Source organism: Gallinula chloropus (assembly GCF_964237585.1).
Source record: "Gallinula chloropus genome assembly, chromosome: 10".
Taxonomy (NCBI): Eukaryota; Metazoa; Chordata; class Aves; order Gruiformes; family Rallidae; genus Gallinula; species Gallinula chloropus.
The window spans coordinates 21,723,352-21,728,810 of NC_140095.1; the positions used below are offsets into that span (position 1 = coordinate 21,723,352).

The window sequence follows — 5,459 nt, forward strand, 5'->3', positions numbered from 1 at the left end:
TCAAATCCTCCCATCTGCTTTTTGGTGCCCCAAATCCTTCTGCCTCTCCTCTGGTTCCCTCAACCTCTCAGTTTGCTTTTGTGGTTCACTAGCTAGCTGGAGAGGCAAGAGAGAAACCAGCACTGCTCTGTCTTTCTGCTCCAACAGTGCAGTCAGGGTGGTTTTGGGTACTCCTGGACGCCCCCTGTTTCTTTTCCAGTGCCCTCAAGGGCCTCTCTGTGCCTTTCAGGGTGCCCCAGAGCTTTTAATTTGCTTTTTGGTGCACCTTGTCCCTGGCAATCTGTGCACTTAGGTACGCCCAGCAACCTTCCATGTGCTTTGTGGGCCCTTGGGTCTTATCAGCCTCATCACACCGCGGCGAGGCAGGACCCCTGGGCTCACAGCCATCCACATGGGGAAGGGGCACAGGGACACAGGCATCTTTTTAAGCCATTTGCCAATGAGTTGGTGTGAAGCAGAAGGGCAGGATGAGAGCTGGTCCTGCTCCAGGTGAGGGGAACCAGCGCTCACCCCAGAGACTGCTCTGGTGTGGAGGGTTTTGTTCTGCAGCAAGGGAAGGTGCCAGCGGCAAAGCGAATCGCAGAGTCTCCAGTCACCAGGTCAGCGCTGCGTGGCTGGTAGCTCTGGGCATCTCCTGTGGACGTGGCCTGTTCTGCCATTACCCCCTGGAGCCTACAGGGCTGCTTCCTTGAAGGATCAGAGCCCAAGGCAGTCCCTGTTTAAGTACAAGAGCAAAGGAGGAGGGGCAGGTTCCCCCAGATCTCCAACCCAGCTTTTCATCTCTTTGCTTTACCTGGGTTTTAGCAGCCAAAGCCAGGTTGTTTGTACTGCTTTAATTTCCATGCAGTTAGTAGCAAGGAAGATGCTCTGGTGCCCCTCAAATCTCTTTTTCCCAGCAGAGTCTGGGCAGTGAGCAGAGGAGACACACTCCTTGCTTCAGTCCCAAGAGCAGTCTGGGCGCCTGAGGAAGAGAGGCAGGATGGGAACAATTAAGCCATTTTCTTTGCTTTGCATAGCACATCCTGCACTGGGCAAGCAGAAATCCCTCCAGACAGACTGGACATGCGCACAGACCCACCTTCTCCCCAGAGACAGGATGAACAGCCCTCTCTCTGGTGCCCCTACGTGGGGAAGAAGCTTCTGTGGTCTTGCCTGGCTGGCATTCCCAGCAGGCACTGGCTGCCTGTCCCTGAGGAGGTGGTGGAAGCAGCAGCTGCCACTTTGGGAGGTTTAGTTAGCAGGACACACAAGTCCTGCAGTTTTATATTTGAGCTCCTCCCAAGAGCAAAGTGGTGATTCAGGCTGAACAGACTTACTGGGTAGGAAGAAGAGACGAGATTTGACCTCAGCTGCATTAGTTGGTAGGGGCATCCCAGAGGGACACAGCCTTGGTGGTCCTGCCCTGGTACCAGCTCCCCAAGCAGAGCAATGTCCTGCCCACAAGTCACACTGCAATTAGCTTGTTTCTTCACCACCTGTAAACAATCCCAAAAACTGCACAGGGATTCCCTTTTGGGAAATCCATTTGGTCTGCTAACTCACACTGCTGTAGTACTCAGGGCTCTTAAGAAGAATGAGCACTCCAGAGATGGGGGTTATGTGGAGGCAGAAACCCTGAGCAACATTTTTATCCTCACACAAACTCATTTGGGCGGCAAAGAGAGGTCTCAGCCACTATCATCCCCTGCCTTGCCCCACTCTGGCACCTTCTCTGGTGGGACTTGCCCCCCACCCCTACACCTTTCCCTAATGTCTGACCTGACCCTGCCCTGGGGCAGCTTGAGCCCATCCCCCTCGGCCCATCACCTGTCTCAAGAGACCATCGCCCACCTCTCTGCACCCTCCTGGCAGGTCAGTGTAAGCAGTGATAAGGTCTCCCCTCAGCCTCCTCTTCTCCAGGCTGAACACCCCCAGCTCCCTCAGCTGCTCCTCGGAAGGTCTGCTGCTCTCCAGCCCCTTCCCCAGCCTGGTTGCCCTTCTCTGGACACACTCCAGGACCTCAAATATCTTTCTTGCAGTGAGGGGCCCACAACTGAACCCAGTACTTGAGGTGTGACCTCACCAGTGCCCAGCCCAGGGGCACAATCCCTGCCCCGGCCCTGCTGGCCACGCTGGGTCTGACACAAGACAGGATGCCAGTGGCCTTCTTGGCCACCCAGGCACACTGCTGGCTCGTGTTCAGTCACAGTCACCCAACACCCCCAGGGCCTTCTCTGCCTGAGAGCTCTCCAGCCACTCTGCCCCAAGCCTGTACACTGCACAGGGCTGTTATGCCCTGGGTGCACTTGGCCTTGTTGCACCTCAGGACTCTGCACATGGCCTTGGAACAAGGACAGCAGGAGGTAGAACTGTGTTTGCTGGGACCTTGCTGAGATGGAGTAAAGAGCAAGCTGGGCTGAAAGGAGCATCTGTGAAGGCAGAGAAACAACCCTCTTTGGCACTTACCCACTGCAAGGAAGTAAGAGCTGCCACAGCAAGGCAGCCACGGCTGTTACCTGTCCCCTTTTAGCTCCACCAGCACAGCAACAAGCTCTCTTTGATGTGGGAGCTGCAGGACAAACTGAGGATGAGGAGCAGGGCAAGGTCTGTTCCAGAGATCTACTACCAGGCAGTCAGGAAACAATGCATTGAATAAACTGCAAGTCACCTTGTCTCAGCTGTGGCTTGCTCTACTTTTTATTTCCAAGAGCAAAACCAAGCCAGCATGTTGCTGTAGTGCTGGATTCCTGCTCAGCACTTCCCATGGCGCGGCTCCCCGGCGAGGGCTGCGGGGAGCTGGCAAACACAGGCCCTTTCCTCCTGCAGCAGCTCCTGAAGGGGTAAATGAAAGCAAAATCCAGTTCCTGCTCCTAAAAACAAGGTCCCTGGAAAACAAGGTCACTTACTCTTTCCAGCTTAAGCTGAAGTTTGCAATGCTGGCCCCAAGCAGCTGGTGGAGGGCGGGCAGAGGGTGAAACAGCAGTTATTCTTAGCAATGAGCACCTCAGAAAAGAGAGAAGGAGCAGGAATAGAAATCCCAGATGCTTTTCCTTCACAACCAGGACTCAAACTCCTGTTTTCACCCGAGCAGGGGCAGAGGTGCAGATGTGCATACCAGATTTGTGCCCCCTTGCTCCAGCAGCCTCCAGCCAAGCCCAGACCTTCACTTCTCCACCCACAACAGGAGCTGGAGCTTCAGCCACAGCTGGGCAAGGCAAAAGCTCTCCCAAAGCTCATCTAAAAGCGCAGCGTGGCCACAGGAACACAACTGCCACCTTGAGTGGGTTGTAGTTCAAGCAGAGATGCTTGCTCTTTCCAGCACATTTTGGAAAGGGAGATGGTTTGCCAACCCACTCCTGGGGTAGATGGATGAGAAAGACTTCCCAAGGGGCTGACCCACAGCAGCAGCCTTTGCCATTTATAAAACCCTTGCCAGCCAAGGGAACTAGAATGATCAGAAAAAGCTTTTATCTACAATGAAGAGCAGCTGACAAGGGAAGGCCAAGCCAGCTGCTACCTTTACTCCCAGCCAGCCCTACCAGACGTGCCCACAGGCAAACCCAGCACCACAAAGACCGTCTCAGTCCAGAAGCCAACTACTACCCACTCCAAACAGCCTCAGCTCAGCAGCTGACCCCAGAGGGTAGCCCTTCTCCGGGATTTTCATGCAGGGGGCAACAGCAGCACATCTCAGCCCTCCCACAGGGACTCTCTCCAGCTACCAGCACCCTCGTGCCCACAGGCTCCCCACTCCCAGTCACGCTCCGTGGGGTCTCCACATACCAGCACAGCAGATGGGCCCCGGGTGCTGCAGGCTCAGCCCCAGCAACAAGCTGCTCTCCCACCCCAGTGCAGGAGCGGCTGTGGTGGCTCCATCCCTGTCTGAGGAAGCAGACCCACAGCTCTTTCTGGGGCAGAGTCTCCTGCTGTGAGACCTCTTGGTGACACAGGCATCCTCCACATCTGCTCAGTCACCCTCCTTTTTACTATGCATCCCTGCAATCCGAAAATGCCCACAGCCAGAGGGATGAAACTCCCCATCTCCTGAATCAAGCTGGAAGAGTAACACACCATCAAACTCTTTGCAGCCCCCACAAAAACCCTGGCATTAGAGCCCCCTCACGCTACACCAGCAAGTCTGAAGCATCCTGCAGAGACCAGGGACCTCCAAGGACCTGAAGGCAAATCCTGGAGAAAAAAGATGAGGGGCCAAAAAGCCTCAGCCAGGGAGAATGTGCCTGACCCCGCAGCACAGGATGCCCTCCTGTGGCAGCTCTTGGGACTGCCCTCCATCCCAGCAGCCCCGGGGAAGAGCCTGTGTCAGGGCAGAGGGATGTCTGACCCTGGGAATAGAGACGCTGCTCCGGCTCCAAGGGGAGATACTTAAAGTTACTGCAGTTTCCAGAGCGAGAAAGAAAAGGACGAGTACGGCTCCTGCAGGGCAGTGGGGACTCAGCTGATGTGGGAAGAGAGGCCAGCTAGCAAAGTCTTGGAGGTGAGATGGTGCAGAGTAACTGGTTCATTTTTAACAGAGGGGGGAAAAGGCAATGCACTCAAACTTGCTTCCAACAACACACAAAATGAAATGCAAGGACTTGACAGGGCGCAGGACAGACTTACAGACATCTGCACTACTCATCAGTCTGTGCTTTCTACCTTCAGAAGATTGTTCCAGAAACAAAAAAGAAGGAAAAATACCCCTCACCTGCAGCTCTTCCACCAGCTCCAGAGGCACAGCAGAGCTCAGCCAGCCCAGCGCTTCCCCCAGCAGCCCTGGCACAATCACAGCAACAAACTCAGCTCAACCACAGCATCGCTGGCTCCGTCCTGCTGGAGAAACCACGTGCTCACTTTCTATCTGTTTGGGTAAAGCAGATGTAGCATTAAAAAAAAGGGGTGCTGAAGCAAACAAAACCCCAACAACCTCTTTTTTCCCCTCTCCTCCCATCAACCAGCTCCTCAGCTAATCTGGTTTGGTGCTGGCAACCTCCAGTCTCTTTCAATTATCCTTGTGGTTCTGCTTAAATATGTGAGTTCCCTTCTTGGGAAGTGGTTAGTTCAAGATTTGTGGTGTGAGTGCCTTTCTGTAGAAAGACCTGTAAGTAACCTTACTGATCTATTTATAATTTTTCTCAAGCTGCTGCCCAGATCCAGTTCTGTGTAGCTATCAGAGCCAGGCCCTAAGATTAAGGGAGGACTGTGTTTCTGAATGCTCACAAAGAGAAAAGGGAGTAAATTAAAGTATTTCTTAAATTTCAAGTGACACTTTGGTGCCCCTGAAGCTTTCCATGTGGCTTTGAGTACTAACCAGAGCCCTCTAGTTGGCTTTGGTGCCCCCGCAGAGGCTTCTGTGTGCATTATGGGTTTCAATCCTTGTGTATTAAATTTTTTTGAGCTTTTCTGCCCTATGGAAAATCATGTATCATTCTTCCCACTGTGCTCCCTATTCTGGGTTTTGCATCTTCACACTCCTCCACCAC

The 5,459-nt window shown here is 53.7% G+C and overlaps 1 long non-coding RNA gene across 2 annotated transcripts; it reads right to left on the bottom strand.

Annotated features, from left to right (window-relative positions):
• Positions 1–2,483: 2,483 nt before the first annotated feature.
• LOC311195467 lies at positions 2,484–4,713 on the bottom strand. Of its 2 annotated transcripts, none has more exons than XR_014617507.1 (3): positions 4,685–4,713; positions 2,648–2,811; positions 2,484–2,548 (listed from the first exon to the last, which is right to left on the bottom strand). It is a non-coding gene; the product is annotated as an uncharacterized lncRNA (long non-coding RNA). The 2 variants fall into 2 exon arrangements; XR_014617508.1 differs by lacking the exon at positions 4,685–4,713 and adding an exon at positions 2,886–2,968.
• Between the last annotated feature and the right edge of the window lie 746 nt (positions 4,714–5,459).